Here is a 13,843-nt window from a genome sequence, read left to right as displayed (position 1 = left end):
AACACCCTAAGACCACCATAGCCCATGAAGATCTCCGGAGCCCTGTGTCATCGACTTGTTTGGATAGCGTATGAGCAGGGTGGAACAATAAAATAAACACATCTATAGCTCGTGGGGACAAATTTTAGCCCATATCCAAACTTTAGTCACACCCATATTGGTGGGTACCCTTGCCCACTAGGTGCCCATTGGGTAGATCAATAGTTCGTAGCCTATCACGGGCCGCCACTCTTTACTGGGCCACTACTTGCCTAGCATGCGCTACTTGCGCTGATCCATTTTGGCTGAATAAATTGATAAAGGACGGGATCCAAAGAGAGAAAATGAAGACCGGCCGTGTTTTTGCTGACTCCATGTTGCGGTGGAGCAATGGGGAGGGTTAGTGAATCGGTAACTCGAGGAAGCATATGTCAGACCAAAATGGGTAGGGTTTGGGTATTCCTATAGACACATTACTGTACCCATGCCCTACCCACGACTTTGTGGGTAGGGTATTAGTGCTACCCATGGGTATAAAAATATTTGCATACATCCATACCCTACTCCTATGGGTACGGTACCCGTGGGTAAAATTGACTTCCTTACTCTCGTTAGAACCTCAGTGAGGCTTCTCTCCTTGAGGACATGTGGGTGCTTCTTCTGAGTGGATAGGTTGACCGGTTGCCTCGAAACGTTTGTGATAGTTTCACCCTTTTTATTAATTAAGTGGACAAACAATCTGCCCATTTTAATAATACGAGGTAAGATTGTCTCGTTTGTTCAAACAACAATAATGGTAGACAAAATTTTATTTTAGTTTGATACTTAAACTAAAGACTTGTTACCCCCCTCCTCACATGCACACACCTGATAGTAATCTCAAGGGCGTTTTTCTCCTCGGCAAGGTGTGGGTGCTTCTGAGTGGATAGGTCGACCGGTTGCCCGGGAGCGTTTGCGGCAGTTTCACATGATTTTTTGCAAATTAAGTGGGCAATTACAATCTGCCCTTTTTAATAACATGAGGCAAGATTGCCTATTTTGTTCAAACGACGACAATGTTAGATAATTTTTTTCTTGACTTGTTTTGGTAGGATATAAGCAAGGTAGAGCAATAGAATACCCATACTCGTATAGCTCGTGGGTACAAATTTCAACCCATACAAAAGAGTATAGAACTCTACCCGTATCCATATCTGGTGGGTACCCTGGCCCGTTAGGTACCCATTGGGTAGATCAATAGTTCATAGCCTACTATGGGCCGCCACTCTTTACTGGGCCGCCGTTTGCCTGGAGCGCGCTACTTGGGCTAGCCTGTTTTGGTTGAAAAAAGTGAGAAAGGGTTGTATCCAAAGGGAAAAGATGAAGACCATTATTATTGTTGCCTACTCCATGTTGGAGCGCGCAATGGGCCGGGAGGGCTAGTGGATCGAGAACTCGAGAGAGGATATGCCAATTTAAAATGGGTTTGGTACGGGTATATCTGTGTGCACATGATTGTTCATATTCCCTACAAACGACTCTGCGGGTAGGGTATGAGTACTATCCATGGGTACTTCCAGTCTGCCTATTTTATGAGATGTGGCAAGATTGCCTGTTTTGTTCAAACAATAATAATGGTATGACAAAATTTATTTTTGTTTGATATTTACATTACAAACTTGTTACCCCCCCCCCCCCCTCACACGCACACTCGATAGCTACATCAATGGTGTTTTTCCTCGTCGACAAGGTGTGGGTGCTTCCTGTGAGTGGATAGGTTGACCGGTTGCTTGGGGGTGCTTGCGGCAGTTTCACCTGATTTTTTTCTGAATTAAGTGTGAAATTACAATCTGCCCTATTTAATAAGATGAGGCAATATTTCCTATTTTGTTCAAACGACAACAATGTTAGACAATTTTTTTGTTTGATCCTTACATAGGCTTGTTTGGCTAGAATATGGGCAGGGTAGAGCAATAGAATGCCCATACATGTATAACTCGTGGGTAAAAATTTCAACCCATACCTAAGATTATAAAACTTTACCCGTACCCATACCCGGTGGGTACCCTAGCCCGCTATGCACCTATTGGATAGATCAATAGTTCATAGCCTACCATGGGCCGCCACTCTTTACTAGTCCGCCACCTGCCTAGAGGGTGCTACTTGCGTTGGCCTTTTTTGTTGAAGAAAGTGAGAAAAGATTGGATGCAAAGGAAAAAAAATATGAAGATCATTAGCGTTGTTGCCAACTCCATGTAGCGGCGGCGTAATGGAGAGGGCTAGTGGATCGAGACCTCAAGGGAGTATATGTGAAGTTAACATGGACACGGTCTCGGTATACCTGTGGGGACATGGTTGTTCCCATTTCCTACAACTTGCTCGAGACATTTTTGACAATTTTACCTACGTTTTGTAATTAAGTGGGCAATTACAATCTGCATACTTTAGTAAGATGATGCAATATTTTAGTTCGAAACATTAGAGCCTTGTTACCCCTCCCCCATTACCGACCTAGATTGGACTGACGAGTTAAAACACGTGTTTAGGGTTTTCGTGGATGGAGCAACGTGCTCCCCACCTCTTCTATTTATATACTTGGCAGGTTACAATACAAGGCACATACGATACAAATACACACGTATGTGGACCGATCTCTTAACACTCCCCTCAATCTAAACTACTACTACATACAAGGTTTAGATTGGTTCGAAATTGGTCTAGCATCTGCCGTGTCGCCGGCTTAGTGAAGATGTCAGCCAGCTGATCATTAGAAGAGATAAACCTTACCACCGAGCGCCATCAGCCACCTGCTCTCGCACAAAATGGAAATCAATCTCAATGTGCTTGGTCCCGGCATGGAAGACTGGGATTCGCCGTTAGGTAGGTAGCACCCAAATTATCACACCATAAAATCGGAGCTTGCCGCTGGGTAACACCAAGTTCTCGAAGCAATGAACAAACCCACATAGCTTCGGCTGCTCCATTTGCAAGAGCCTTATACTCCGCCTCGATGCTAGATCTGGAAACCGTGGGCTGCTTCTTCGAACTCCATGAAATAAGGTTCGGACCCACGAACACCGCAAACCACTCGTAGAGCGTCGATCATCAACATCTCCAGCCCAATCTGCATCAGTAAAAATACTAACACTCTGCTGCAGTGACCTCCTAATGCGAAGCCCTGTATCCAATGTTCCCTTGACATAACGAAGGATACGTTTTACAGCCTCCCAATGTACTTCAGTGGGTTGATACAAGAACTGACAAACCTTGTTGACAGCAAAGAGATATCCGGACGTGTGAGAGTCAAATACCGTAGACTACCAACCACACTGCGATATCTGAAAGAATCCTCTGGACCAAGAAGTGCACCGTAATCTCGAGCAAGCCGCTCGGTGGGCACCATCGGAGTGGAAGTGGGGTTACAATTCTCCATATTAACCCGATGCAACAAGTTAGCGCATACTTGCGCCGCATAAGTGTCATGCCCCCGAATTGTACGACGCTTCCAATCCAAGGAAATATTCCGTAACTCCAAGATCCTTGATAGGAAAAGTGGCGACATGAGAGCGAACAAGACCCTCAACAACAAGCAGAGTGGAACCAGCAATGACAATGTCATCAACATAAACCAACATGAAGACTTGAACACCACGCTGATTAAAGATGAACAAGGATGTATCGGCCCGGGAAGGAAGAAACCCCAACTGAAAAAGGCGAGTACTCAAGCGAGCATACCAAGCACGAGGGGACCGGCTCGCACCATAGATAGCACGCCGCAACTTGCATACATGAGAGGGGAAACGGACATCCTCAAAACCAGGGGGCTGCTGCATATAGACATCTTCTCGTCGAAAACCATGGAGAAAAGCATTGCCGACATCAACTCGACGAAGGGTCCAGCCTCGAGAAACTGCCTAGAGAGAGAACCAGCGAATGGTGGCTGGTTTGACAACAGGACTGAAAGTATCACCATAGTCAATGCCGTGCTGTTGAGTGAACCCGCGAGCAACCAGGCGAGCTTTGTGCTTCTCAACTGAACCATCTGGACGATGCTTGGTTTTGAACACCCACTTGCTGCCAACAATATTAGTGCCAGGTGGTCGAGGAACCAGAGTCCAGTGTCTTCGTCCGAGCGAGAGCGGTGAATTCATCCGTCATTGCGGCGCGCCACGCCGGTTCACGAAGAGCATCATGGTGAGACACCGGCGCTGCAAAGAGAGCACGGCGACGAGTATCGTACCGCACGCGTGCTGTCGGTGTAGTGCTTCTCACGACGTGTGTTGTCACGCGTGACGAGTGACCATGCCATGGCCAGGCCGTGAGGCCGCCGGGGCCGGGCTGCTCGGCTGACGGCCCGCCAGGCGATGGAGCTGAATGCGGTGGCGTGGGCGCGCCACACGCAGGCGATCCGGGAGACGATGCAGGAGACGATGCAGGCGACGAGGGAGGGCACGCCGAAGACGTGACCGCATCCGTAGCAATGTGACCCGGAGGCGACGCGGCAACATCCGCGCCGTGGGAACCCGACGGCGACGTGGCAGCATCCGAGTGGGGCGCGGTTCCCGGGGCATGCACATGCACGTCCATAGCCGGAGGAGAGACGTCGACCACCGCGGTATTCTGCACAGGAAGATCAACAGCTGGAGAGGACAGGTTAGTGGACAGATAAGATAGGTCATATTGACGCACATGATCACTCGTAGCCGGTTCAGGATAGTGGAAATTAATAGCTTCACGAAGAGTGGGAATATCAATCGTAACCCCAGGATCGGCATACGGAAACACGGATTCATCAAAAACGACGTCACGGGAGATGTAGATACGACCCGTGGATTTATCAAGACACTTGTAGCCCTTGTGCATAGGACTATAGCCCAAGAAAACACACATCTTGGATCTAAACTCAAGCTTGTGAGCATTATACTTGCGAAGACTCGGCCCAGCACGCGCAGCCAAAGATACGAAGAAACTCGTAATTGGGCTGAATTTTGAGAAGGCGGAAAAGTGGTGTTTCTTTGTTAAGAACGGGTGTAGGCATGCGATTAATCAAGTAGCAAGCCGTCAGAAAAGCCTCATCCCAGAAACGTAAAGGGAGAGAGGAGTGGGCGAGCAAGGCAAGACCTGTCTCGACCAAGTGACGATGTTTGCGTTCAGCGACACCGTTTTGCTGGGAGGTATGAGGGCAGGAGACACGGTGTGAGACACCCGTGCGCTGAAAATACTGATGGAGTTTATGATATTCACCGCCCCAATCGGATTGGACAGCTTTAATTTTGGTGTTCAAAAGGAGCTCAACATGAGCCTGAAAAGCATAAAACACCCATTCAACATCAGATTTATGTTTAAGGAGATAGATCCAGCAAAAACGAGAATAGTCATCGATAAAGCTGACATAGTACTTAAAACCACCGGAAGAAGCAATAGCAGGACCCCAAACATCAGAGTGTATAAGCTCAAGAGGCATAGTGGTAACACGATGAGACAAAGTATATGATAGTTGATGACTTTTGGCACACTGACAAGCATCATAAACAGAACGAGGACTAGTGGAAGTACAGGATAAATCATGGTTCTTAACAATAGTGTGAACGACATTATTTGTGGGATGACCTAGACGCTGATGCCACTGAGACGATGAAGCCTTGGCACCATAAAGAGCACGACGAGTGGACAGCGAAGACGCACGGCTAAACGGAACGGGGTAGAGTCCGCCATGACTTCTACCGTGAAGCAGAATTCTCCGGGAGACCTTGTCCTTAACACGTAAAAAATATCGGTGAAATTCAACAAAGACATCATTGTCACAGACAAGGCGATAAACAGAGAGAAGATTCTGACTAATATGCGGGACATGAAGGATATTATTCAGTTTTAATTGTGAACCGGCTAAAGAAGAGTGACCAATGTGGGCAATAGACAAACCTGCACCGTTGGCCACCCGAACCTCGATCCGTCCCGCCATAGCGCTCCCCGCATGTGGAGACGCCGAAGATCATTGGTCGGATGATCCGTCGCCCCGGTGTCCATCATCCAGGGCGGAGAGCCGGTCGATGCCGAGTTGCCGGCACGCCTGCTGGTTGTTGCCGGTGCGCTGCCGGTTGCCGCCGCGCACGAAGTCGTGGCTGAAGCGGTTCCGACAGCCATCGGCGCCGTGCCCCCAATAGCCGCAGATTTGACACAGCGGGCGCCGACGCCGACGTCCTCCGCTCCGGCCGCGGTTGCCACCGCCGCCGTTACCACCGTAATTGCCGCCGCTGGGCGACCGTTGCCGTTGCCGCCCGCTGGCGGTCCGTAGGGCTGGGCGTGGCCGCCCGCCGGCGATCCATAGCCGCCTCCACCGTTACCGCCGTAAGTCTGGCGGCCGCTGTTGCCCCCGCCATAACCGGGCTAAGGGCCTCCGCCAGAGAAGGCGGGCAAGGACGCGCGGGGCTGCCAGGGAGCACCACCACGAGCAGCCAGCATTGGCGCACGAGGTCCACTCCTCGGTCTCAGCCGGGCTGTGACAGGCCTGCAGGCCCTCGTAGTTCGTGACCATGGAATAGAACTCGGCGGCAGTAACCACCCTGGTGATCATGTTTAGGGACGCCGCGATCGGATTGAAAGCGGAGCCGAGGCCGGTAAGCATGTAATCGATGATTTCATCGTCACGAAGAGGAGACCCAGCGGTGGCCATGGCGTCGCCGCGAGCCCGCACCTTGTGCATATACTCGCTTGCGGTCGCATCGCCCTTCCGCAGTCCCCCGAATTTGGCGACGGAGATGCTCGACTCCAGCCGCGGCTCGCGCGGAAAACATGGCTTGGATTGCCGTCCAAGCGGCGGCCGCCGTCTTGCAGCCGAGGAGCCGGCTCGCGATCTCCTCGCTCATGGAGGAGAGGAGCACGCCCGGGACCTTCTCGGTCCCGAGTCCACCACGTACCATACGCGGGGTTGTCAACCTGCCGAGCGGCGTCGCCGGTGCCCTCGGCGATGGTCTTGGCCGGCGCCGCCACCGTGCCGTCGAGGTAACCATGGAGCGAAGCCCCGGAGAGGTTGGTGAGCGTAAGAGCACGCCACGCAGAGCGAAGTTGTTGCGATCGAGACGAATCCCGACGAGTGGGAACCGTGGGAGCAGCCGTCGGCGCGGGCGGAGAGACGACCGGTCCGATGACGGAGAGCTGCATCGCTGCGCTAGAGGAACCCATCGGAGAGGGCGGCGGCGATGAGATCGGATCGGGAGAAGGGAGACCCGTGCGGCGGCCGTAGGCTCGATACCAAGTTAAAACACGTGTTTAGGGTTTTCGTGGATGGAGCAACGTGCTCCCCACCTCTTCTATTTATATACTTGGCAGGTTACAATACAAGACACATACGATACAAATACACACGTATGTGGACCGATCTCTTAACATGACGAACATCAAAACCGTCATATTTCATATCAATATCGTCTGGTGGAATGCTCGGTGTGTATGTTCTCGATGAATCTCCTAGTCAATGTAACATATAGTGAAGTTGTGATTCAAGTCCGGTTTCGAGGCAACTGCCATCTCTTTTGACAAAACCAACTCTGCGGCGGCGTACTCTCCTACTGTACACAGGCACCAATACCTGTACACATTGAAGACAAGATACTATATTACTGAATGAACCAGCTCATGATCTGTGCTTGCGTGTACCTAGTTAGGCGCTTAATTAGGCTGCCTGTTCCTGCAAAACCGTACACTGTAGCGCAGGATGCAGTTTAATTAGGGCATGAGCAATGGTGGCATACACAACTAGTTGCTTCATGTAAAAAAGTTGTCAGAAGCAACATGGTGAATTTTCAATGGAAGCTACAACTTTAGTTAGAAAAAAGAGAGAAGGGACCCCACAAATATGACACTATGTATCTCTTTCTCTCTCCAAAAAACATGCTTTTAAGGCTTAAGATCCCACTTCCTGAAGAGGAGTGTCGCCTCCTCATCCAAACCTACTTTGACCACTCGAACCTAGCCTAAAGCGCATGAGACAAGACTCTCAGAAGAAGGCATTGAGGCATGCCCTTAGTACTACTCTTTTCCTTTGAAAAGTTCATATTAGTTAGCACTTGGCATGCAGTTGACAACTGCAAAATTCAGAACATTTGAAAGAGGCGGCGCAGCAGCAACATAAGACCGAAAATGTATAGTACTGTACTACTAATCCGTACATCTCAGCTAGCTGACAGCGCGCGCCGCCATCCACGATCCATTCAACGGCGGCTGTTCATACCCTAGACCCGATCACCTGCAACCCTGCATGCAGAGCACAATCGAAATTGGTCAGCTCTAGTCTAGCTTCTTCTTCTCCTCCTGTCCAATTGGTCCATGAGCTAGCTTCGACGTGGTCAGTCTTGCGCCGTCGCCATTTATTCCCTGCGGCCAGCAGCACGTGGTCGCATGCTGTCCTGGCCAGCTCGAGACCACGACGTACGGTCCATCTTATCTGGCCGGTGGACGGTGCTGCTGCTGGATTTGGCGCCGGCCGCGGGCCGGGATCTTGACCGGGAGTGCGAGCGATTCATTCAGGCGTGTCCAGCTACGCTAGCTCTCGTAAAGCTTGTCAGAGCTACACCGTCACGAACACTCACGATCGATCTGCTTGCTGGCCAGTCAATGTCGGTTCCAGTTAATTAGATCCACGTTGGACGCGAAGTTGCTGCTCAATTGCTACTTAACTGCGAGCTACCTAAAGGAATTTTCATTTTAGAAAAATGGAAGATTTATGTGTTGATTTGACATTTTCTGAACCTGGTAGCTGGTTATCTGACGCGCTGTCAGCATGTTGTCGTCAGACATAGTGCATAGACGCGAACTGGCGGGGCTAGCTGTCCTCCACTAATGTAAGAATCCCATACATACATGGATCGTCTCATGAATCTCCTACTAGTCTTAACATAATCCATGCATAATTAATTAATCCTGGCATGTGTCAGCAAACAGCTCACGAGTTGCAATTTTTTTGGTTATAAATGGTCGCACTGACGAGCTTGTTCGGAGGCGTGCAATTTTTTTTTTGAAACTTCGGAGGTGTGCATTTGTGCAAGCAACTGTCTTTTGTTTTCAGAAGTGCAAGGAATATTGCGACAGCCCAGGTCAGGCTGCCTGGTAAGCAAACTCTCCGTAATGGGCTTTCCAGACCAAGTACATTCTAGCCCAAGTTGCTCCACCAAATTAAGCATTACACTTACCATTGTTTTTTATTCCCAAAAGAAACTTACCATTTTTTCATAATTCTAAAAAAACAACCCAATTTAATTTCAGAAATAATGCTTCGTAGAACTAACAAATTAAAGTCCGATTCATGTACCAGGAATCTTAGCCGGCCCAATTTCATCTCCTCCATCCATCTGTCCCCCCTCCCCCCTCCGGTCTTGTCAGCGTCGAGAGAGGCGGCATACTGGTAAGTTAGTGGTTATTTTTTTCAATATAATTAGTTTTAACTTTTAAATAGATTAATTTAGGAGTTGCGTAGTCGTTTTCCTCTTAGCCATCTCTCGATGGAGATAACAACTTCTTCTATAAATGTTCTTCGGCCCTTTGTTCGACAACGACAGTTTCTATGCGATGTCGGAAGATAGTATTTTCCTGGGTATGGTATTTTGGATCTTGCTTCACCGGATGAATTTTGGATTTTTTTTCTCCTGATTGTCGTGAGGAGAATGATCCCCGCAATATTTACCCAATGACTTCGGAATGTTGGTGTTGGTACTCTTACCAAAGCTACTCAATCATATTAGGCTAAGTCGAGGGCGTAGCCTTGACACTGTGGCTCATAATCAAACTTATGGGAGAATCCTGGTTGGTGTTTACAGGTATGAGGCTTGGTCTCTTATGTCATTTATTTCCATTTATTTCTACGTCTGCCTTTGGGAATGTATAAGATTGTATCATTCAAGAGCAAAGAGTTTGAAGATCTTGATGTTTCGCTCGTCTATTTTAGACTTCATTTTGTAATTGCCGGAGACAGCTCTTGTATCACTACCATGTACTATTCAATACTATAAAATATAGCATGATCTTGATTATGGAAAAAAAACATGGATTCATATACATCTGTTTTTTACGACAGCCATATCCAGCCTGGGATAAGCAACACACGAACTATCATCCACTCATTAGGCTCAATAACCCGAAAATGAACAAACTAGATGCATTTTTAGTGAATATTAACGACCAGCAAGCGAACAACGGAATAACAAAATAACATGCACAACAGACATAGTATGATTTAATTGCAAAACCTCTCGCTGTAAGGAAAACCCACGGGATAGTCCAACCCACCCCACCTTTTACTAATATCAAAATTGATACAATATATTCTATTTGCATAAACCTCTAGAGGATCACAATAGCACAGAGACAATTCTCTATCCTCTTTCCTAATTAGCCTAGTGTTCTTAAAATGTAAATGCAAATTTTATTAGAATTGATAGGTATGTAGGGGTAGATTTGAACATATTGTAATATATCAATCGCAATTCATCCACATTTGACCCCTTTGACTAACATTATCTAAAATGGGCACCTATGAGTTCTCAACAAAGAAATCTGGCACTTCACTCGATCAATCCCCAGTCCAACTAACCTAATAGAGGCTTTGAATATGGAGCCAATTCCCAAATTTGGAAGTCAACACAATCCTTTTAAGCCTTCGATGAACTAGCCTAGTAAATATCATAACTCATAAGAATAACACAATCTGATCAAAACTTCTCTTCCCATCCTCCCACTTCTCAATTGGTGATGTGTGGGTGTCTTTCTTGATCTGTCATTTTCTTTGACAGAAGCCATTGAGCACCTTACTAAGTGGAAATAAAGATAAGGGTCTTCTTCTTTCTATCCTCTCTCTAGGACTTATATCAACAGATATCAATGGTTTACAAGTGATAAACTTATTAGTTGTGTTGGTCTTCTATCTAACCTACATGTGGAGGGATTATCCCAACACTTCGGCCCGGTATCATCAACATGTGGATTCTTAGCCATTCAGGCGGCTCACCCGCATTCCTTCTATAACAATAAACACACTATTATCCTTTAGGCTACCTGTGAATACATGAGCGATAAGTCAATTATGCATTTTTCATGTTCATCAAGTTCTCCATTGATGATTTTGCATGACCCAACCCTAAATATCACCAAAATCTTTAATCCAGACCTTTCTCACAATAATTTTGTCTGTTTGAGCTATCTTTCCAAAAAAAAGATCTCCTGCAAATTTGCCCATTAGTCCAACCTATTGACGCATCAAGTAGATAACATTAGTAGGCTCACAAGGATAAATTCTTCCAAAAAAACAAACTTTGTTCCTCATTTCGTCTATACCCCAAACATATATAGCATTCATGCCTATAGCAATCACCTTACATTATGTATACGAACTTGAAACAACTTCCCATTATAGTGGTTGTTCATAGATATAAGAGCTACACATTTCTCAAAGACGCTTAAGGTGGAAATGCATTTGCTGATATATAAGAGCTACAAAGTACTGAAAAAGAATCGGGTTGAGTCTATTTCAGTGAGGAATACTAGGTCAATTTGGGGGTAGAACGACTTTGATGACTTGATACATGAGACAATGGATGATGCAAATCAACAATCTCTAAACCAATCCCCTATAGGTCACCGAGGATGCCAGAAGACGATCAACCGGACAACAAACATTTAGTCACCAGCAATCGATAATAAACAAGAACTATGATATGCAGTCCTAACATTGAAAATTTAGATGAAGTATCAACAAAAGTTGAGGTTCTGATATCGAGTCCTCCAAAGTTTTACCAACACAACGTTTGCTCACTAAGTTTCAACAAGGGATAACTTTATCTGAACATTACCAACGTTCAAACTATGCACAAGGTATGAACCAAGGTACCACTCATATAGTTCTTAACATCGCACCGTGGACCTTGAATCAAAAAGTAGCCATTCATGGTAATATAAATAAAACACAATGTAGGGAATTTCCATGCTAAAGAGGTGGCACATATCTAGGTGTTCTCCCACAACCTTTGTCTCTGTATCTCAACCTTTCTTCTATAGAATTGACATTATTACTTCAACACTACAAATCAACCCAAAACCAAGAACATCTTGTTTTAATAATGGCTAGCCCATAATTATTTATTTATAATTCAGCTTCATATTAATAATTTACCTTTATCACAAAAAATAGTGTATCATCAATGAGAAGAAAACACACTACTCATGTGTATAAAACCAAGTCTACCATATATGTCCATCGATTAAAGGAATTCTTATTAACCATTTTGTTATATAGAACCTTTAATAAAAAAATAAGTACACATGTGCTTGGGTTGTGTGATTCCTCCGATATATGCAGGGACTCGGAGTGATATTTCGTTATCTACAAAAAAAAGTCATTCATGCGTTGTTCACTAAATCTCTAGGCCATCTTTTGGAAAATAAATCCTCACGATTACTTTTTTCAAAGGTGATCGAGGACCATACTAGACCGAATCAATATCCAGTTTATGCTAACCAGGCAATGTTCTTGGGTTGTGTGATTCCTCGGATATATGCAGGGATTCAGAGCGCTCCTTCCTTATCTACAAAAAGATATAGTTGACGTGGTTTTATCCATGACCGTTCAGTAAATATCTAGGTCATCTTTTGGAAAAAGAAAAATTACCTAATGTAAGCTTCAAAAGCTCATGGATGATTACTTTCTCAAAGTTGATCCAGGACCATACTAGCACATCGAGATCGAATTCATGCTAACCAGGCAACAAGCAACCAATTATTAGTGGCTAGCTAGGTGCCACATTCTAGAAAAGGAAGCCGGCCATGTCATGCTCGTGTGACCTCATGGATAAGGCTTTCAACCTCTAGACGTACGATGATCCTATAGTAACCCAGCCCCACACAACGTTTTCAGCTAGCTTTTCGCATGCATGCTTGCTTAGGGATAACATATCATAACCCATGCATAGAGAGCTTCGGTCACGACTTAGCAGCAGGGCTAGCTGCAACCTGATTAGGACGGAGCCTTCTTATCTTAACCAACCCCCCTCATCTATCATCATCGCCCTTTAATCGCGCTCGGAGTTAGGCTGATCCGGCGATTTCTAGCTTAAACTAGCTTACAAGCACCAATTAAGAGCGAGAAGTCCCTGTTAGCATGTGCTGCAATTTCCAACCATGGGGTGGTAGAGCCGTAGAGGTAGACCAGATCGGAAAGGCTAAGCCATAGCTAGCTAACGTTGATTAACTACTGGTTCACATTCCCTTAATCTGCATTATCTTCTGTCATGGCATACGTATGATGGTTTCAAACCAAGGGCTAAACAAATCCGTGTCTCCAATAGGGAGACGGTCTTGACCAAATTGGAGGGGATCAGCTCTAGCTGGGTGTATCGTCGTCGATCAGATGGAACGTGTGATATATACCAGGAGCTCACATGGTCCCACTCACACGTGTATAAGTGTTTTGGTTAAGAATAATAGGTGGTTGATCGAGCAACGTGTGCCGCCGCCTTCTTCTTTTGTCCTGCGACAATTAATTGATGCGATATGGTTAGCTAGATGGTTCTTGTGAGAGATGACGTTTTGCCAATCTATTGGTCCTAGGGTTTTATATAGGTATTTTACCTTTGATTTGAACTTTGGCTTCTAGTGACGAGCTTAACACATTTCGAGTAATCTAATCCGGTTGATTCCTTCAAATGTACGGAGGATAAGGATCCATATACTAAACCGCACACGCTAGCAACACGCCGAGCTAATTAACTATGCTTGTGTGCGCATCGTAAGTTCCCTCAATTAATTAACAAGGCAGGCCGCGTGTGTCGACCATGGATGCGTCGTTGGTTTTGCATATATTCTTGAATGAGTTAACCAATCAATCTCAGTGCAAGGTTAA

This window comes from Lolium rigidum, chromosome 5, assembly GCF_022539505.1.
Source record: "Lolium rigidum isolate FL_2022 chromosome 5, APGP_CSIRO_Lrig_0.1, whole genome shotgun sequence".
In the NCBI taxonomy this organism is placed as follows: Eukaryota; Viridiplantae; Streptophyta; class Magnoliopsida; order Poales; family Poaceae; genus Lolium; species Lolium rigidum.
This window is presented reverse-complemented; position numbering follows the sequence as displayed.